The sequence below is a fragment of the Choloepus didactylus genome, chromosome 10 (assembly GCF_015220235.1).
Source record: "Choloepus didactylus isolate mChoDid1 chromosome 10, mChoDid1.pri, whole genome shotgun sequence".
Classification (NCBI taxonomy): Eukaryota; Metazoa; Chordata; class Mammalia; order Pilosa; family Megalonychidae; genus Choloepus; species Choloepus didactylus.
Genome location: NC_051316.1, coordinates 99,361,240 through 99,384,133, shown reverse-complemented (window position 1 = coordinate 99,384,133; position 22,894 = coordinate 99,361,240). Strand labels below are relative to the sequence as shown.

General features: G+C 39.9%; 2 pseudogenes; both read left to right on the top strand.

The window, feature by feature from the left end:
• Positions 1 to 1,111: 1,111 nt before the first annotated feature.
• Positions 1,112 to 2,069, top strand: LOC119545284 (annotated as a pseudogene).
• A 10,882-nt stretch (positions 2,070 to 12,951) lies between these two features.
• On the top strand, positions 12,952 to 13,884 carry LOC119545283 (annotated as a pseudogene).
• The last annotated feature ends 9,010 nt before the right edge of the window (positions 13,885 to 22,894 follow it).

Below are 22,894 nucleotides of genomic sequence, written 5' to 3'. Positions count from 1 at the left end.
AAAGTTGGAATCTCTCATTTTGTTGCACGTTATAGTTCACAAAGAAAATTCAACTGATTCTAACATTTGGTACCCTCAATAATCTATAAGGTAGGGTTACTATCTGCATCTTACAGATAAGGAAAGCAATGATCAAATGGTTAACGTTTCTCAAGGTTTAAAAGGTGGTGTGAGGAACTGAGCTGGAAAGCTCTGATACTATCCATTGCATCGTGTGTCCTAGGTTCACATATGTTATCCAATTATAACTTCCATGACTCTACAAAGTAATAACTTGCCTCACTTAAATAAGAGGCAGAGAAGGGATTCCCAACCAGTTTCTATGATGCCAAAACCAGTGATCATAAAACTAATAATGTTGAGATTGAGGTTGATGAAGAAAATAGAAACCATGTGCCCTTGATGATACAGTGCTTTTCAGTTTTCAACGTCCCCATAGCCATATTAACTCATTGGAATGGTCTTCAAATGCAAAAAGGGCCAGGGCACTACAAACACAGAGCAAGACCCCAGAGTCTCAGCTGTCTCCTCTCTGCAGGATGATTCCTCTTCCATGTCCCTCAATAAGCACACACACACTCTCACAAATGCACAGGACCCTGTATGCCCTCTAAATACTGTACATGCAGGAACTTAAAATGAGCTCCACAATAAAGCAGTGAAGTTCAAACAGTTATTCTAAGGTTCTGTTTTTATTTTTAAGAAGAGGAATTAAAACTTGCAGCAGTTCCTTCCAAGTGAATACCACTTCAACCTTATTCAGGCAATCTCTGGGGTAAACTTAACACATTACAGGAGTCTAGAACCCAAACCAACCTCATCATAATACCTCATTGTCAGAGTCCCATACTCCTCATGTTTATACATATTTTCACACCTACAGCTACAGTCATTTGTGAACCTCAGAGACCTCCTAGGGGAATAGAGAAAAACAAACTAAAGAGCTTAGACTCTTAATTTTTAAAGCCTAGATTTATTTAAGCAGGACTTTTCTCTAATTTCTCTATCTTGGAAGGATATTAGAAACCAAACCAGCACCTCTATCTTCCTTCTTATGGGCTTCTCTGAACAGCCAGAGCAGCAGCCTGTCCTTCTCAGACTCTTTTTGGTCATGTACCTGGTCACCATATTGGGAAACCTGCTTATCATCATGGCCATTGGCTCTGATACTCACCTCCATACACCCATGTACTTCTTCATGGTCAACCTGTCCTTCATTGATACTTCCATTACCTGTACCATTGCCCCCAAAGTGCTGGTGAACATCCAGACATAGAACCACACCATCTCCTACACTGGATGCCTCATGCAGATGTACTTCTTCATGGCATTGACCCTGATAGATGATTTCCTGCCGGCCATGATAGCATTATGACCGTTATGTGGCCATCTCTCTTCCTCTCCATTACACCATGATCTTGCAGCCCCAACACTGCCAGCTGCTGGTGGCTGCTTCCTGGCTGTGCTCCCACCTCCTGGCCTTCTCATCCACTCTGCTGATGGCTCAATTCTCCTTCTGTGTCTCCCATTCCATCCCACACTTTTTCTGTGATCTTCTCCCACTCCTCAAGGTTGCCTGTTCAGACACCCATATCTTTCAAGTTATGATGTTCTTTAACTCAGCCCTCTCAGGTGTGGTCCCTTTCATCTGTGTTGTGGTCTCTTATGCCAACATCATCCACACCATCCTCAAGATTCCCTACGCTAGGGGGAAGCACAAAGTCTTCTCTACCTGTGGCTCTCACCTGACAATGGTCACTCTCTTCTATGGGACCCTCTTTCTGGTATATTTCCAGCCCTCATCCTCCTACTCAGCAGGGACTGGAATGGTGGCATCTGTGATGGTCACCCCCATGCTGAATCCCTTTATCTATAGCCTGCGGAACAGGGATACAAAGGGAGCTTTGTGGAGACTTCCTGGCTGGAGAACATGCTCTGCTCCATATGGGATCCTTCCCAAACTAGAAGCCCAGGCTTTTAGACATGCCATTCTCTCTGGATTTGTTGATTATAAATTTGAAAGGCTCACATTCAAGACAGGATGGATGCTAATTGTCACAAGCAGATAAAAGGAGACTCTGACTTGGAAGCACTGGAATAGAAGCAATTTATCAAGGACAGAGCCTCAGCCTGGTGAGAGGGTATGGCCAGCAATTTCTATAGGGTGACTTGATTTAATGGGTACAAGTATCCAAGCACATTCATACCAGAAAGTTAGGAACAACCAAAAACATGACATTAGCCAAGTTAGGAACAACCAAAAATATGACATTAGCCAAAACTTAGATTCTAGGAGAAAGTATAGTTACCAGTTCAGAGTATGAGTAAAAATTCCCATCAACTACAAGAACTGCTGGCAAGACCTGAGCAAGGTCAAGTGCTCAGAGTTTCATGGGCCATTCCAAGCACGATTTTGGGATAAACTCACTGGGAAGGATTGACCTCCATATGGAGAAGGCTAGATCCAAAAGATACAATATTTGCTGGGATCAAGACAGTCACAATAAACCTAGAGGAGAAAACTAGGCACATATAGATCAAATGACTGACCTAAAATGACACAACTGGGATTGTATCTAAGACTCTAGCAGTGAGTGTTTATTAGTTATCATGACTAATCTTTACTCTTTAGTTTTTAAACTTTAGTTTATTTTGTCTGTCTCTAATGAAAAACAAAACATGCTCATATACTAAGACTGTAGGATATAAAGAACTAGGAAAAGGATTACTCACCATTCCTCCATTTAAAGATAACCACTGTTAATATTTTGCTCATTATCTTTTTTCCATTAGTAATACTTTATGTTGATGACATATTAAAAAACCTTTTGAAATAGTGGGTTAAATAAATATACTATTATAATGTCACATGTCTCTTTTCACTTTTCAATGTGGCTACTAGAAAATTTTAAATTTACAAATACTGCTCACATAATATTTCTGTTGGATGGTGCTGCATTTGACAATGAGCTTCATGGCTGTAGGCACTGAGTTGCTTCTTAATATTGTTTATATTCTTAGAGATGATTCTTTAAATGGTATATAACTAGTAATGGAATTGCTGGATCATATGCAGCAATTTTAGTCTCTTCTTCCTTACTTTGCATTTACTGTAGAATTCATTGAAATCGGACTCCTGTCTTTATCAATTACAGTGTATCATCTCAAGAAATATATATAATTATAATTCACATTGGTTTTACAATATATAACCCTCAATTCTCAACTAACAGACCTTCCAATGGCACTGAGTATTGCAATCAACACTCCCTGAAAACTATTCCTTTGGGTTCTGTGACACTACTCTTTGTTGACTGTCCGTTTATATCTCTAATATCCCTTTCTCTATCATATTCATGAATTCATCATTCCTACCCTAAGGGATGTTTGATTTCCTTGGTTTTGTTTTGTTTTATTAAAGAAGTTATAGGTTTACCAAATACTCTGGCATAAAATAGAGCTCCCATATACCACCCTAATGTTAACACCTTGCATTCATGTGTAGTAAGTTTGTTACAATTCATGAATCATTACCTTTTTATCATAAAATCAGAGGCATTGGTCCAAAAGCTTGTGAGGCTTTGTGCGAGCTATTTAATCTTCCACGGGTTACTTCATTTGGATTTCTAGAGTTTGGTGTATAATGACACAAGAATTTTTATAATAAGTGTTTTGGAGGTTCTTGTTCTTGGTGCTTTAATACATTGTCTCATCTGTTCCTGAGAGCTGCCCAAAGTGAGAAGACTGAGATAAAGAAACTTGAGTAGCTCTCTCAGGTTTGTAAGCTGGTAAAAGGCAGATTTCAGATGTGAACCCAAGTATCCTAATTCCGGGAGTTGAGCTTTTAACTATTTTGTTGAACTACCTCCCATAGGTTGTTGTGATGATTAAATAAATTCATGTAAGTAAAGCACTTAGAACAGTAGCTCACACAGAGCAAAAAGTACATAACTATTAATATCTCTGAGAGAAAGTATATCTTAGTGGTAGGGAGCAAGACCCTGTGTTCCGATCCCATATTCTACCACTTGCTCTCTGTATGACCTTAAGCAGGGTCTGTGGTGAGGATTAGACAATTTAGTGTTTGGAGAGCTTGGAATAAGCTTCAGTACATGGAAGATGCTATATAAGTGTGTGCTTTGATATCAAACAAAGGAAGGATGGAAGGTGGGAAGGAGGGAGTCTGGGAGGAACACATGAAGGAAAGGAGAGAAAGAGGGAAGGAAGGAAGGGAGGAAGGAAGGGGTATCATCCTATTTAGTTAGAGTGCAGAGTGTAATCAGGTGAAGAACAGTAAAAAATGAATGAGGTTAGGAGCTGAAAGCAGACAAGATTAACTTTGGTTCTCTAAGTATTTGGGTTCCTGAACAGGAAAGTGACTTGCTAAACTTCAAAAAGAACTTTAAAGGTTGTTTAAACAGTGTGTGGGAAGGGGAAGGAGATGGAAAAAGAGAAGACATTTAGGAGGTAATGAAAAGTTATACCTCCATGGAAACATTCAATCAGAGGTCACACGCTAACCAAAGGTATCACTCACATTCACAAGGTTCCAACCTAATCAACACTAATACATCTGCCCCACAAGATTGCATCAAAGAACATGGAGTTTTGGGGGACATAATACATCCAAACTGGCACAGATGTTTCAGGGGGAAAATACAATCAATGCAAACTAGAGTCTATAGTTAATGGTAACATTGTAAGATGCTTCCATTAATTGTAACAAAGGCAATATACCAGAGCTAATTGTCTGTAAGAGGGACATGTAAGGGAGGGATATGGTATTCTCAGTGGTGGTGATGTTATCTGACCTTTTCACTGTATTTTATTTTTATTTTTCTCCTATCTTTTGTATTTTTATTCTTCCTTTTTTTTCTTTTCCTCTTTTTTGGGGAAGAGATGGAAATGTCCTCATATAGATTGTGGTGGTGAATGCCCAATTATGTGATTATACTGGAAATCATTCATTATTTACTTATGGTGGATTGTATTATCTACAAACAAAACTGTTAAAAAAAATAATAAACAGAGGGATACGAGTGCTGGAGAAAATGTGGAGAGAGGGATGTACCTATTCCCTGTTGGTAGGGAAGTAGAATGGCACAGACCAGCTGGAGGGCAGTGTGATGGTTCTACAGGAAGCTAACTATGGGGTTGCCATATGGTCCTGTAACCCTGTTATTGGGTACGTACTTGGAAGAACTAAGAGCAGAGACATGAGTGGACACTGCACACTAGTGTTTGTGGCAGCTATATTCACGATTTGCAATGGATGGAGGTGGCCTAAGGGTACATCGACTGATAAATGGAATGCGTGAACTGTGGTGTATACATACAATGGAATACCGAGTGGTGGCAAGAAGAAATGAAGCTGTGGGGTATACACCTAGGTGAATGTATCTTGAGGACAGTATGTTGAGTGAAATAAGCCAAAATCGAAAAGACAAACATTATAACACCACACTAATATTGACTAACTATAATGTGCAAACTCAGAGAATTCAATCTGAGAGCACAGGTTATCAGGGGATAGCTTATGGTAAAGGTTCGTAAATTATAAGCTCTTAAAGAAGTCACATCTATTCATGAGTTGTAATGGTTATCTCTAAATTCTGAGATGCTGAGCTGTTTGTATATAACTTAAGTTGGTCCCTGTAACTTCAGGTATCTGTGTAACACCTGAGACTCAGAGCCAGAGTTCAGCAGTTATGAATGTGAGCATTATCCTATAAAGCAAATGTTTTTTTAAAAAGCTGAAAAAGAGATCAGACTTCAATTAGAGATATGAATGAAATGGAGTTGATTAGAACGAAGGTAAACCAGACTAAAGGGTAAAGGATGATATTGACTGTGTTTTTAAACCTCAACTTCTGTGTGAGACCAAAGGAAGAGATGTGTATTTGGTGCAAAATCTATACTTTCTGTATCATGCCATATAATTTAATTTGTGTGGTCAGTTTACTCAAACACCATAATTACATGCTATACTTTCTGTATCATGCCATATAATTTAATTTGTGTGGTCAGTTTACTCAAACACCATAATTACATGGAACCCTGAATAAGGGGTGAGTGCTGGTTGGTTTGTATAGGTTACCACGAAACCCCGATACATCCCAGAGTAATGTGAGCAGAGAGTAAGGATTATTTGCAGAGCCCCCTTGAGGGACTGGGGAAAAAATGTGGAAACATTAAATTTCCCCACCTGGGGAATTCCTGATATTCTCACAAGCATAGGGGACTACCACAGTAGTAGGCCAAGTCCTCAATCTTGGGGCTTGCCTTTATGAAGCTTGTTACTGCAAAGGAGAGGCTAAACCTACTTACAATAGTACCTAAGAGTCACTCCCAGAGAACCTCTTTTGTTGCTCGAATGCGGCCCATCTCTCTCTAAGCCCACTCAGCCGGTAAACTCACTGCCTTCCCGGTTACATGGGACATAACTCCCAGGGATGTGGATCTCCCTGGCAACATGGGACATGACTCCAAGGAAGAAGCCTGGACCTGGCATCATGGGATTGAGAAAGCCTTCCTGACCAAAAGGGGGAAGAGAAATTAAACAACATAAAGTTTCATTGGTTGAGAGATTTCAAATGGAGTCAAGAGGTCATTCTGGAGGTACTACTTATGCATTATATAGATTATCCCTTTTTAGTTTTTAGTGTACTAGAATAACTAGAAGGAAATATCTGAAAGTGTTGAACTGCAATTCAGTATCCTTGATTCTTGAAGACTAGCATATAACTATATAGCTCATACGGTATGACTGTGTGAAAATGTTGTGGTCACACTCCCTTTATCCAGTGCATGGACAAATGAGTAGAAAAAAGGGGGACAAAAAGTAAATGAATAACAGGGGTAAAAAGGCAGTATGAGATTGGGCATTCTCTTTTGCTTCTAATTTTATTTTTATTCTTATTCTTATTTTCTGGGGTAATGAAAATGTTAAAAACCTGATATTGAGGGTGATCTTAATGATATGGCAATGCTCAGGTATGACTGGTTCATTAATTTTCTTTTGGTACAGTAGGAGTATATTAGAAGGAATGAAGTTATCTCAAGATTTTGTTTTGCCCCATTGCTTTGCTTTGTTTGGTATTTTTTTAATTTGATAAATAAATGAATTTTTTAAAAAAATTTAAAAAATAGATTTTGGTGATGAATGAGAAACTATGTGATGATATTGTGAACAACTGTTTGCACACTTTGAATGACTGTATGGTATATGAATATATCTCAATAAAATTGAGTTTAAAAAAATAAAAAATAAAAAACAATCAAAATCTAGGAATAAATCTAACCAAGGATGTAAATGACTTGTACACAAAAATCTACAAAACACTGATGAAAGAAATTTAAGAAGACCTAAATAAATGGAAGGAAATCCCATGTTCACAGATTGGAAGACTAAATATCGTTAACATGTCAATACTACCCAAAGCAATTTATAGAATCAGCGCAATCTCAATCAAAATTCTAATAACCTTCTTTGCAGAAATGGAAAAGCCAATCATCAAATTTACATGGAAGGGTAAGGGGCCCTGAAAACCTAAAGCCATTTTGAAAAAGAAGAATGAAGTTGAAGAACTCACATTTCCCAATTTAAGAACTTATTACAAAGCCACAGTAATTAAACAGCAGGGTATTGGCACAAGGACAGAAATATAGACCAATGGAACAGAATTTAGAGCTCAGAAATCAACTCTCACATTTATGGCCAACTAATTTTTGACAAGATGGCAAAGACCATTCAACTGGGGAAAAAAAAAAAAGTCTTTTCAACAAATGGTATAGTAAAAACTGGGTCCCCAGATGCAAAAAAAAAAAAAGGAGGACCCCAATCTCACAACATATACAAAAACCAACTCAAAATAGATCAAAGACCTTAATGAAGAGCTAGAACTATCAAACTCCTAGAAGAAAACATAGGGAAGCATCTTCAGGACCTTCTGTTAGGCAACGGTTTCTTAGACTTAACATCCAAAGTACAAGGAACAAAGGAAAAAACAGATAAATGGGACTTCCTCAAAATTAAAAGCTTTTGTCCCTCAAAGGTCTTTATCATGAAAGTGAAACTACAACCTACATAATGGGAGAAAATATTGGGAAACCACGTTTCAGTTTGCTTAAGCTGCCAAAATGCAATATACCAGAAATGTACTGGCTTTTAACGATGGGGATTTACTAGGTTACAACTTAAAATTCTAAGGTGGTGAAAAAGCTCCAAATTAAGGCATCAGCAAGAGGATACCTTCTCTGAAGAAAAGCTCCTGTCATCCAGGGTCCCTCTGTCACATGGGATGGCACATGGCCAGCATCTGCTCATCCTTCTCTCCTGGATTCCACTGCTTTCAGGTTCTGGCTCTTTCCATTTCTGAGGGTCCTTTTTTGCTTAGCCAGGGTATTTCCCTCGCATCTCTCTACAAATGTCTCTGCCTTTTATTCTCTCATAAAGGACTCCAGTAAAGGATTAAGACCCACCTTGAATGGGCTGAGTCACAGCTCAATTGAAACAACCTAATCAAAAGGTCCCACGCACAGCACATCTACCTTCACAGGGATGGAATAAAAGAACATGGTGTTTTCTGGAGTGCATAACAGCTTCAAACCAGCACACCACATATCTGATAAAGGATTACTATCCAGAATATATACAGAAATTCTTCAACTTAACAACAAAAAGACAAACAACCCAATTTAAAAATGGGCAAAAGGCTTGAACAGACATCTCTCCAAAGACGATACACAAATATCCAGAAAGCATGTGAAAAGATGCTCAATATCCTTAGCCATCAGGGAGAGGTAAATCAAAACCACAATGAGATACCATTTCAACACCCATTATGATGGCTGCTATTAAAAAAAAAAAAACAGAAAATAAGTGTTGTAGAGGGTGCAGAGAAACAGGATCACTCATTCATTGCTGGTGGCAATGTAAATGGTGCAGCTGCTATGGAAGTTAGTTTGATGGTTCCTAAGAAAGCTAAGTATAGAATTACCATACGACCCACCAATCCCACTACTAGGTATATACACAACAGAATTGAAAGCACGGACTTGAACAGATAACTACACACCAGGGTTCACAGTGGCATTATTCACAACTACCAAAAGATGGAAGCAACCCAGGGTCCATCAACCAATGAACACATAAATAAAATGTGATATATTCATACAATGGAATATTATTCAGCCATAAGAAGGAATGAAGTCCTGGTACATGTGACAACATGGATGAACCTTGGAGACATCATGCTGAGTGAAATAAGCCAGACACAAAAGGACAAATATTGTATGATCTCACTGTTTTGAAACAATTAAAATAAGCAAACTAATAGAGTTAGAATCTAGAACATAGATTACCAGGGGACAAGAGGGGTGTGGGTGGGAAGTAGAGGAGTAGGACAGGGAATGGGAAGTCAAGGCTTAAAATGTACAGGGTTCCTATTTGGAATGATGGAAATGTTGTGGAAATGGATGGTGGTGATGGTAGCACATTATGAATGTAATAAATGGCACTGAAATATATTTCTGAATACAATTAAAGGGGGAAATATTAGATTATATATATGTTAACAGAACAAAAATTTTTAAGAAATCCATGGAAACTACACTACACAAACAGTGAACCCTAAGTTAAACCATGAGCTTTAATTAACAGTATAATTATAAAATTGTGTCATCACCAATTGTAACAAATACTCCACACTGATAGAAAGTGTTGGTGGTGAGGTGATATATGGGAATACTATGTTTAATGCATTGTTGTTCAGCAAACCCACAACTTCTCTAACAAAAATAAAATAAAAAGTAACTATCAAGTTCTTTTCAAAGGCTTAGTCATAAAGTAAGTTATACAGTGGTTAAGGACATGGGATTGAGTCACAGTGCTCTGGATTTTAAGGCCAACTCCACCTTTACTGCCTTAGGGACTTTGGTCAACTTAGAATCTCTCTGTACATGAATTTCTTCATCTGTAAAATGAGGATGGCACTAATGGTGACAGCTATATGATAGGGTAGTTCTGCAAATTAAATAATATAATGTCTGTAAAGAGCTTATAAAGAAGAGGGACATACAGAAATACTTCAAAAATGCTAAAAATAAATAGAGAGAGAGACAGACAGGCAGGCAATACCAATAAATGTTGGCAGGATATGAAGCAGAAGTTTCTTCAAAACACTGCTTTTGAGAGTGTAAATTGGTGCAACAGTAGAATTATTTCACTATATCTGCTAAAGTTGACATCTGCATTGTCCTAGGATCCAGAAACTCCACTCCTAATGATATATCCCCAAAATCCAAAAGACAGGTACAAGAATGTTCACAGCAGTCCTATTTGTTATAACCAAAAGCTGAAAATAACTCAGAAGCCATCAACAGCAAAACAGATAAATAAATTGTGCAGTATTCCCAAAATGCAATCCTACATAGTAATTAAAATAAGTAAACTACTGTTAAATGTAAATATATGGATGAATCTCACAAATGTAATAATGTTGGACAAAAGAACTACGATATAAAAAAAGGCATGAACTAGAAGATTCTATTTATGTAAAATTCAAAAACAGGCAAAATTAGTGAAAAGAGTTAAAAGTTGGTTTTTGCGGGAATGGGGGAAGAGTAGGAATTTAAAGGAGACCCAAACGGGGTTTCTGGGCAGCTGCTCATGTTCTGTTTCATGATCTGGATGCTGACTATGTGACTGTGTTCACATTGAGAAAATTCACCAAATTATACATTTATGATTTCATATACCTTTCTGTATACCTAAACAATTCTTCAATAAAAACTTTAACTTGAAAACATAAAAATACAGAAACATTGGAAATGAAAAGTTTCCATTAAAAATATAGGCCTAGCTATATTATTATCAAATGACTATTTATTTCAACTCTAAAATTTTGAGTGTCTTAGTTTCCAGGCTGCTATGACAAAATATCACAAAATGGGTGGCTTTAACAACAGGAATTTATTGTTTCTTTGTGGAGCTATGAAAATGTTTCAATAATGGATGGTGATGATCGTAGCACAACACTGCAAAAATAATTAAGAGCACTGAAATATATAACTGAAAGTGGTTAAAGGGGGAAATGTTAGGTTGTATACATTGTACTAGAATAAAAAATATTTTTTAAAAATCTATGTAACTGCACAACACAGTGAACCCTAAGTTAAACCATGGATTGTATCAATGGTACAATTATAAAAATATGCTATCATCAATTGTAACAAATGTGTCACACCTATGCAGAGTGTTAACAATAGGGTGGTATATGGGAATCTTGTATTTTATGTGTGACTGTACTGTAAACCCACAATTTCTCTAATAATTTTAAAAAGTAAAAACTAAAATAAAATAAAAAAGAAACAAATAGAAAAATATTTTACAATAAAGTACTGATTTACTTTCAACTATATTCTCTGGCAGACAATTGGGAGAAAGGCTGATATTTCGTTGTTAATTTTAGGGCAATTTTTTCTTCCAATGGTGAAATAATAGGTAATAGATGATCCTTAAATTAGCGTTACACAATAGATAGATGATTGTCTGGCATTGCCAGAGTGAACTCACTTTTATACTGCTCCTATTCCAATGCAACATGATCAGTTATGGATAATACCTATGCTTTCTATATTAAATTAAGAGGTGTCCACTTTTCTTTCATCTTCACATTCTAGGACTACCTTGTAAACTCAATTCAGAATGGTCAAGTTTAGGAGGAGCAGAGTCAGGTGCTACATTAGTCACTAAAAGAAACTAAATGATTGGCATTTAATAAAAAGAGTTGATGACTTGATTTTGCTGGTTTGAAGTTCTCAAAAAGAGACTGGAACCTGCAATCTAAAGTTGTAATCTAACAGCTAAGACAGCATCATGATAACTCTTCTTTCTTTGATTATATCTCTACCACATGAATCCCAGTTCCTAAAATTACCCACTTTCCTCTTACCCCCAACCGCCCCTTTTAGTTCTAAAGACCTTTATAATGGATATATAAAAGTAAATTTTCTGTGGGTTCTATTGTGGCTAATTTTATTTTATTCTTTACACTTTCTATATTTTCTATTCTTTTAACAAGCATTTATATATAAATAAAAGAATGTTATTTCCATTTTGAAACAAAAGTTTACCTGAAAACATAAAAATACAGAAATATTGGAAATAAAAGCTGAAAACCCATACACCATTAAAAATATAGGACTAGCTATATTAGTACTAAATGACTATTCATTTCAATTCTGAAGTTTTTGAGTGTCTTGGTCTCTAGGCTGCTATGGCAAATATCATAAAATGGGTTGGCTTAAACAACCGGAATTTATTAACTCACAGTTTAGAAGGCAAGAAAGGCTTCCCTCTTCCCATGGATAGCATTCTGGCTGGCAATGCTTGCATTTCTCTGCTTTCCCGACATATACCAACTTCCTCGTCTTTAACAGATTCGCCGCTGACCTGCGACATCCCGCTAACTTCCGGCCTCTAGCTTCCGGTTTCTGGTGCCTCCCATCGCTTTCTCTTTATAAGGCCTCCAGGAATTAAGAACCCCCCCTGGCGGCTGCACCTCATGTGTGTATCTTCGCACCTCAGCCAGCCCGCCTGCAGGAGCCCAGGTAAGCCGGGCCGCACCTTCCGGCGACGCGCCCTCGGGACCTGCCCCAGGTAGCTCAGGGCGGGGGTGGTGGACGCGTGGGGCCTGGCGCCGGGCAGGTGGTGCGGCCACTTGCGGTCTGGGGCTCCTCACAGATGCTGCGACTGCTGCGGACAGAGAGGGCAGGGCGGGCGCCTCCTGACTGTTCAGCGCCTGGGAGCTAGCTAGTGAGGAAAGGCCATGTCGTGACCCCTTGAGGGATACAGAAATGAGTGAGCTGCGCTGGGGAGGCTAGCTTGGGCGAGGAGGAGGAGGCTGCTTCCACCTAAAGAGCCAGTAGCGCTGCTCCACCACGTGTGGCATTTGGGCTCTTTTTGGCAGCGATGATTGCCTCTCTATTCAGTGCCTGAGTGCCATGAAGATTACACACCGGGGTCCAGATGGATTTCGTTTTGAGAATGTCAATGGATACAGAAACTGCTCTTTGTGTATGGATGAATAAACTACTGTTGGCAGTAGTCTAGCAGCTGTTTGGAATGCAGCCAATTCCAATGAAGAAATATCCTTATTTGTGGCTCTGTTAGAATGGTGAAATCTACAATCACAAAGAGATGCAATACTGTTTTGCATTTGAATTACCAGCCCAAAGTAGATGGTGAGATAATCCTTCATCTCTTCCTGGGAAGAGATACCTATGGAGTCAGACCTTTGTTCAAAGCCATGACAGAAGATGGATTTTGGCCACGTGTTCAGAAGCTAAAGTTCTTCTTAAAGTGAAGCACTCCTGGACTCCTTTATTTGAAAGTGGAGCCTTTTCTTCTAGTGATATTATGAAGTTTGGGATATAAAGCCCAATGGTCAAGTTGCATCAGTAGAAATGGTTAAATATCATCACTGTAAAGATTATATTCTGCATGCGCTCTAAGAGAGTTGTGGAGAAACTGTTGCCAGGTTTTGAGATAGAAACTGTGAAAAGCAACCTCCAAATCCTTTTTGACAATGCTATTAAGAAACGTTTGATGACAGAGAGAAGGATTGGCTGACTTTTATAAGGGGACTGGATTACAGCTTGGTTACTGCCACCTTGTTGAAGCAGCTAAAAGAGGTCCAAATATAGTACCCTCTCCAGATATTTGCATTTGACATGGAAAACAGTCCTGATTTACTGGCTGCTAGAAAGGTGGCAAACCATATTGGAAGTGAACACCATGAAGTCCTCTTTAATTCTGAAGAAGGTATTCAGGTCCTGGATGAAGTCATATTTGCTTTGGAAGCTTATGATATATTACAATGAGAGAGGCATTTGAGAACTCTAACTTGATACAGAAATTCTCTTATGTCCAAAAGAAGCCTTCGGTGATAGAATAGCCTCAGTGAAGAATTCCTGGTTTAGAATTTCATGGCAATATATTGAACATCAGGTTGATAATACAATGATGGCAACTGCAGCACAAAAATTTCCTTTCAACACTCCTAAAACTAAATAAGGTTATTACTACCGGCAAATCTTTGAATACCACTAACCACGTTGGGCTAACTGACTAACCCGTTACTGGATGCCCAAGTGGATCAATGCCTCTGACTCACACTCAGACCAATTACAAGTCAGCTGCCAAAGCTTAGGTGCTCTCTTAAGTATGGAGTTGAAGGAAATGTTTCTTCTTCTTGTGAAGGATAAGGGGGTTGAGGGTGGGAAGAGGGGCAAGGAGAGCCTATCACCCAGGTTTACTTGGGCATGAAAAAAATAAAACTGTCCACTTAAATTAAAAAAAAAAAAAAAGAACCATCCCTATTTAGTTGGTCACAATTTACCTAAAAGTAACATCTTCAAAAGGTCCTATTTACAATAGGGTTCACAACTACAGTAATGGGATTAAGAACATGTTTTTTCTGGAGTACATAACAATCTACCATTTTCCACTTAGTGAAAGATTTTAATGCACTTCTCTGGGTAATTGATAGAACAAGTCGAAAAAAATCAGTAAAGATACAGAAAATTTGAAACACAAATGCATAGATAGATGACCATTCATATAGATGACCATATAGATCAGACCATTCAACACTTGCAAAGAACACATTCTTTTTCGGCATACAAGGAACATTTGCAAAACATGAGCCGAAAAGAAAATCTCAACAAATAACAAAGGTTTGGTATCAGACAGATCAAAATGCAATTAAGCTAAAAATTAATAACAAAAATATAAATTTAAAATCCCCATATAATTAAGAAATTAAGAATAATTAAGAATTAAGAAACACAGCTAGGAATAATCTAGGATTAAAAAAATAATGTTAAAAATAATTTTTATGTCAATTGACAATAAATATGCTGTATTTCAGAACATGTGGGATGCAACTAAAACTTTATTTGGAGGAAATGTATGGCCATATGTGAAAATGAAAAATATATATATAAAAATAGCTTTCAAGTAATGAACTAAGCATCCATCTAAAGAAGTTAAAAAAATAAAAGCAAAATCAATGCAAGGAGCAGAAAAGAAAATAAGTGATAAACATGAAAGCAAAAAATACTGAAACAGAAAAACACACAATAGAGAATCTCAGAAAAGCTAAAAGATTATTCTTTGAAAAGATGAACAAAATTTAAACCTCTTTGGTGAAACCAATTAAGAAAAAAGTCCACTAATAACAAAAACAGGGATAAAATATGACATCTCTTCAGATATTAACATAAAATAAGAGAATGTTATAAATAATATTATGTCAGTTAACTTAATTTTTAGGTTAAATTGACAAATTCCTTGGAAAATAAAATATAACTTATCAAAACTGATATAAGGAGAAATTGAAAACCTTAACAGACATATAACCATTAAGAAAATTAAATCATTAGTCAAAAACCTTTCCTCAAAGAAAATTCCTGGCCCAGACAGCTAAAAGAGTGGAATCTAATTTTAAAATATTTTTCAAGAAAAAATTAATGCCTATGTTAGAAAAACTCTTCCATATAATAAAGAATGAAGGACATTCACAAACCCCATTTACAAATTGAGCCCGACTTAAATGAGAAAAGCCAACAAGGTCATTACACAAAAATATAATTAGAGGCAGATCTCCTTCATGAATACAGACTCACAAATTCCAAACAAAATATAAGCAAATCAAATCCAGCAATGTATAAGAAAAGGTCATTTATCATGACTGAGTTGCATTTTCCCACTAATGCAAGGTTGATTTAAAATTCAAAAATTAATCAGACATTTTTGTCTTCCAAGTATTTGTCCAGAGGCATCCAAAATGGTCCAGCATTTGACATACCATCAAAAGTTATCCTACAGAAGAAAAAAAAAAGTAATTTATAGTGCCAAATGAAGAGACCTTGTGTGCCTCAGAAGTTCAGAAGGAGAGAAAAGGGTACCGATAGGAAGAATTATTGAGGATATATAGGAAAAAAATTATCCTACAAAAGAACATCTAACAAAACTAGACTGTCCTGAACCCTAGGTAATAGAATTGGTTTTTTGTTTTGTTTTGTTTTGTTTTTTATGCTAAGAAGATTGGGGAGCAGGACTATTCTGGGTATCAACGGGATGGATATCAGCAGAATTTCTGGTGAGGCTCTCGGCAGAGTGGACCACAGGGAACCCCACAAGGTTGTGGAGGGCCCCAAAGACCCAACAGAGGGATGCCACAAATGAACACCCAGCAAGTGAATAAATCTGATTCACAGGATTATGTTTAATCATCAAAAACACACTGGCCAGTGTACCATAATATGTTACCAGAAGAGTTAGTATCTATTTTTCTCCCTTTCAGGAAACTTATTGTAAAGGGACTGTTTTCATCCCATAAAGACAGGACCATAATTGTCAGCTTTATATTACCTGTACATGGAAGGAAACTTTTTATTCTGCATCTTCTGTCCTAAGCATCATTTTGAGCCTTGCACTTGATAGATTCCTCACCCTTGCCTAGGAGTAAAACATACTTTATAGGGTGATAATATCTCTTTAGTGATTTGAAGTAGTTTGGAAAAAGTGAGATTGACTTTTCTAACATTGGATAAAATCTAAAAATCAGCCCTAGGGTTGTTCAATGGTAATTGACAAAACTAAATTATACCCCATGAAAGGAAGATGGAAAGAGTGGAGTGTCGTTTGGCAAAACAACTGCATTTCACAGTTTTCCAGTTAAATTGGAGCACTGAACATTTAGTTGCATACTGTATTAGTTAGGGTTCTCCTTGGAAACAGAATCAATGAGAGATGTCTCTGATTATCAAATTGTAAAAGTGACTCACGCAACTGCGGGAGCGCACGAGTCCAAATTCTGCAGAGCCGTCAACAAGCTGTCAACTCCAAAGAAGACGTCCAACGAACTCCTCGGGAAACGAACCGACAACTTTGACGAACTCCTCAGGAAACGAACCGGCAACTTTGACGAACTCCTCAGGAAACGAACCGACAACTTTGACGAACTCCTCAGGAAATGAACTGGCAACTTCGACAAGCTCCCCAGGAAATGCTTCACTGAGCAGCTGAAGAAAGAAGTGAAGGTTCTCTAACCGTCCGGCTTATAAGCCTCCAATGATCACCCGGACCAAATCCAGCCAATTGCATTCTCTCACTGTGGAAGCACACCCCTTGATGAGTCATCAGTCAGCTGCAGTCAATTGACTGATGATCCGACAAACCAGCCCGTTGGATTATTAACCAGCCTCAAATATCCTCACAGCAATCGTCATGCCACACCACCTAGCCAAGTTGACACATGAACCCAACCATCGCAGTCCACCCCTTGTCAACTTGGCAGTTATACACATCACCTAAAACCATACCTTCAAAATGAACATTACAGCTTATGCCTTATGATAAGGGGATAAGACAGAGAAGAAAGCAAAAATATTTTCTTTACAGACAAATACAAACATAATCATAACAAAACGAGGAGGAAATATTCATGTCATCATAGTCCTCGTTGGTGGCCAGGTGGCAGCCTTAACTTCCAGTTCAATGGGATTATTTTTGTGTTTCCTGGTGGAAGCACTCCTCCTTTTGGAACCAAGACTTGTAGACCAGCAGAGCTTAAACTTGCAGGGACAGGAAGCAAAAATTTCCCTAGTGGACCACTAGGAGTGATAGTGAGTGGTGCTACTCCTGTTTCCACCCCTTGATTCCTGGACCCATGAATCCTGGCTATGGGAGAAACAGCACCATAGAGTGGATGCTGATTCAGAGCATACACAGCCTCCTGGAGAACACTGCCCCAACCCTGCAAGGTATTTCCACCTAGTTGGCACCATAATTGAGTCTTCAACAGGCCATTCCACCGTTCTATCAACCTAGCTGCTTCTGGATGATGGGGAACATGGTAAGACCACAGAATTCCATGAGCATGTGCCCATCCCCTCAATTCATTTGCTGTGAAGTGGGTTCCTTGGTCCAAAGCAATGCTGTGTGGAATACCATGACGGTGGATGAGGCATTCTGTAAGTCCACGTATCATAGTTTTGGCAGAAGCATGTCATGCAGGGAAGGCAAACCCATATCCGGAGTATGTGTCTATTCCAGTAAGAACAAATTGCTGCCCTTTCCATGATGAAAGTGGTCTGATGTAATCAACCTACCACCAGGTAGCAGGCTGATCACCCCGAGGAATGGTGCCATATCGGGGACTGAGTGTGGGTCTCTGCTGCTGGCAAATTGGACACTCAGCAATGGCTGTGGCCAGGTCAGCCTTGGTGAGTGGAAGTCCATGTTGCTGAGCCCATGCATAACCTCCATCCCTACCACCATGACCACTTTGTTCGTGAGCCCATTGGGCAATGACAGGAGTTGCTGGGGAAAGAGGCTGATTGGTATCCACCAAACGGGTCATTTTATCCACTTGGTTATTAAAACCTTCTTCTGCTGAAGTCACCCTCTGGTGAGCATTCACATGGGACACACATATCTTCATGTTGTTTGCCCACTCAGAAAGGTCTATCCACATACCCCTTCCCCAGACTTCTTTGTCACCAATCTTCCAATCATGTTCCTTCCAAGTCCCTGACCATCCAGCCAAACCATTAGCAACAGCCCAGGAATCAGTATACAGACGCACCTCTGGCCAGTTCTCCTTCCAAGCAAAGTGAACAACCAGGTGCACTGCTCGAAGTTCTGCCCACTGGGAGGATTTCCCCTCACCACTGTCCTTCAGGGATATCCCAGAAAGGGGCTGCACTGTTGCAGCTGTCCACTTTTGGGTGGTGCCTGCATATCGTGCAGAACCATCTGTAAACCAGGCCCGAGTCTTCTCTTCTTCAGTCAACTGACTGTAAGGAACTCCCGAAGATGCCATAGCTGTGGGCTGGGAAAGAGAAGGTAAGGTGGAAGGAGTGGGGGCCATGGGCATTTGGGCCACTTCCTCATGTAACTTACTTGTACCTTCAGGACCTGCTCAAGCTCTATCTCGTATATACTATTTCCATTTTATGATGGAGTGCTGCTGTGCACGCCCAACTTTATGGCTTGGTGGGTCAGATAACAGCCAGCTCATGATAGGTAACTCAGGTCTCATGGTAACTTGGTGGCCCATGGTTAAGCGTTCTGTCTCTACTAAGGCCCAGTAGCAGGCCAACAGTTGTTTCTCAAATGGAGAGTAGTTATCTGCAGAGGATGGTAAAGCTTTACTCCAAAATCCTAAGGGCCTGCGTTGTGATTCTCCTGTAGGAGCCTGCCAAAGGCTCCAAACAGCATCTCTATTTGCCACTGACACTTCCAGCACCATTGGATCAGCTGGGTCATATGGTCCAAGCGGCAGAGCAGCTTGCACAGCAGCCTGGACCTGTTGCAGAGCCTCATCTTGCTCTGGTCCCCACTCAAAACTAGAAGCTTTTCTAGTCACTCGGTAAATGGGCTGGAGTAGCACACCTAAATGAGGAATATGTTGTCTCCAAAACCCAAAGAGGCCAACTAAGCGTTGTGCCTCTTTTTTGGTTGTAGGAGGGGCCAGATGCAGCAGCTTATCCGTGACCTTAGAAGGAATATCTCGACAGGCCCCACACCACTGGACACCTAGAAATTTTACTGAGGTGGAAGGCCCCTGTATTTTTGTTGGATTTATCTCCCATCCTCTGCCACACAAATACCTTACCGACAAATCTAGAGTAGTTGCTACTTCTTGCTCACTAGGTCCAATCAACATGATATCATCAATATAATGGACCAGTGTGATGTCTTGTGGGAGGTAGAAATGATCAAGATCCCTGCGGACAATATTATGACATAGGGCTGGAGAGTTGATATAACCCTGAGGTAGCACAGTGAATGTAAACTGCTGGTCTTGCCAGCTGAATGCAAACTGTTTCTGGTGGTCCTTGCTGACAGCAATTGAGAAAAAAGCATTTGCCAGATCAATAGCTGCATACCAGGTACCAGGGGATGTGTTGATTTGCTCAAGCAATGATACCACATCTGGGACAGCAGCTGCAATTGGAGTCACCACCTGGTTAAGCTTACAATAATCCACAGTCATCCTCCAAGACCCATCTGTTTTCTGCACAGGCCAAATAGGAGAGTTGAATGGGGATGTGGTGGGAATCACCACCCCTGCATCCTTCAAGTCCTTAAGAGTGGCATTAATCTCTGCAATCCCTCCAGGAATCCGGTATTGCTTCTGGTTCACTACTTTGCTAGGCAGGGGCAGCTCTAGTGGTTCCACTTGGCCTTTCCCACCATAATAGCCCTCACTCCAGGAGTCAGGGAACCAATGTGAGGATTCTGCCAGTTGCTGAGTATGTCTATTCCAATTATGCATTCCGGCACTGGGGAAATAACCACAGAATGGGTCCGGGGACCCACTGGACCCACTGTGAGACGGACCTGGGCTAAAACTCCATCAATCATCTGACCTCCATAAGCCCCAACTCTGACTGGTGGACCAGGGTGACGTTTTGGGTCTCCGGGAATTAATGTCACTTCTGACCCAGTGTCTAATAATCCACGAAATATCTGATCATTTCTTTTTCCCCAATGCACAGTCACCCTGGTAAAAGGCCGTAGGTCCCCCTGGGGAAGGCTGGGAGGAAGATTAACAGTATAAATTTTTGGCAGTGTGACAGGGTCCTTCTCCAAGGGTACCCGGCCTTCCCTTCATTCAAGGGGCTCTGGATCTGTAAACTGTCTCAAGTCTGGGAATTGATTAAGGGGCCGTGACTCTCTGTTTTTGTAATTCAAGGGAGATTTTTGTTCACGTGGCCTAGAATTCTTCTGCTTATATAGTTCAAACAAGAATTTAGTCGATTGCCCATCTATTTTACTACTTGGTATTCCATGATCCACTAGCCAACGCCATAAGTCTCTGCGAGTCATATTATTTTGATTGCTGGTTTGAGCCTGTTTTCCATTATGGTAGCCATGCCCACCTTGTCTGTGGCGATTAACTGCAGCCACTTGGCTTCTGCTGACTCGGAACCCAATTATCCCCATTGTGTTTAAGGATTCCAGTTCAGTGACAGCAGTTCCTACAGTAATATCTGACCTACAGAGAAGGGCGACTACAGAGCTCTTCAGGGATGATGGAGCTAGTTTCACAAATTTATTCCTTACAGTCCTGGTAAAAGCTGTGTCCTCTGGACATTCCAGGGCTGTATGAGCAGGTCTTCCATGATAAATCCACTATAACATTCCAATCTCTCTAAGCCTTTGAATCCCCTCCTCCACATTGTACCAGGGCAGTTCTGGCATTTCAACCTCTGGTAATGCCGGCCACCTTTTGATCCATGTTTCAGGCAGCCACCCAAACAAACTGTTAACACCCTTTCTAACCCCTCGAGCTACAACATTGAATGCAGAATCTCTGCTTAGTGGGCCCATATCAGTAAATTCAGCCTGATCCAACCTTATATTCCTTCCACCATTATCCCACACTCTCAATATCCATTCCCACACATATTCCCCTGGTTTCTGTCTGTATAAATTGGAAAACTCATACAGTTCTTTTGGAGTATAGCATACTTCCTCATGGCTCACACTTGGTACCTCACCCTTTGGGGCTTGTTGGGATTTGAGCCTAGTTATAGATCTTGAAGCAAAAACTGGTGGGGGGGGGGGTCATGAAAAGAGTTAGAATTATCTCTCAAGCCATTCACCTCAGGACACTCTGTTGCATTTTCATCTCTTAAAACAGGATTAATCTCTCCAGACAACAGAGTGAGGGCTGCTTCCTCAGGGGAGGTGATTACAAGATTAGCAAGCATTGAAGGGTTAATCTCCTTAGGTGCGGGTTGGGTGGCAGGCTCCTTAGGGCAGACTGGAGGCAGAGAAGCTGTTTCCCCAGGACAGCCCTCTACAGGTAAATCTAACAATGACCCAGCAGAATCCAGGGTTCCAATGTCCTCACTGTCATTATTATCAATCCATATGTCCCCATCCCAAGTTTCTGGATCCCATTCTTTTCCAATCAATGCCTTTACTTTAACAGCAGACACCCTGAGAGGTTGAGATTTTAGTTTACGCTGTAAATGTGCTACTCGCACAATAAGAGACTGCATCTGATTTTCAGAAACCTCCAGTCTGCGGGCACAGGATATAAGATTTTCTTTCAGGGCACAGATGGAACCCTTTATATCTGTCATACGGCGTTCAAGTTTTGAATTTGAAGCTTTTAGCTCATCCCTTTCTCTTACAACTGTATCCAAAGTATCTAAGAGCAGCCAGCCAACATCATTATACTTCTTAATACTGCAAAACTCCGTGAACGTGTCGAAAACACTGTCACCCTGAGCCTCACTTCATACTAGAGCACAATTAGGAGAATCAAATGGTGCTATTTTGTGTATTTCCTTTGCCAACTCCTGCCATGGACTGTTAGTACCCTCTTGATTATTGGAAATAGAGTCATTAGTGCTTCTGAATCTAATCAGAGTAGAAAACAAATTGAAAAGCCCATTTTAAGATTCCGTTTTTCAAGAACCATTCCTGGTACCAAGTTGTATTAGTTAGGGTTCTCCTTGGAAACAGAATCAATGAGAGATGTCTCTGATTCTCAAATTGTAAAAGTGACTCACGCAACTGCGGGAGCACATGAGTCCAAATTCTGCAGAGCCGTCAACAAGCTGTCAACTCGAAGGAAGATGTCCGACGAAATCCTCGGGAAACGAACCGACAACTTTGACGAACTCCTCAGGAAACGAACCGACAACTTTGACGAACTCCTCAGGAAACGAACTGGCAACTTTGACGAGCTCCCCAGGAAATGCTTCACTGAGCAGCTGAAGAAAGAAGTGAAGGTTCTCTAACCGTCCAGCTTATAAGCCTCCAACTGATCACCCGGACCAAATCCAGCCAATTGCATTCTCT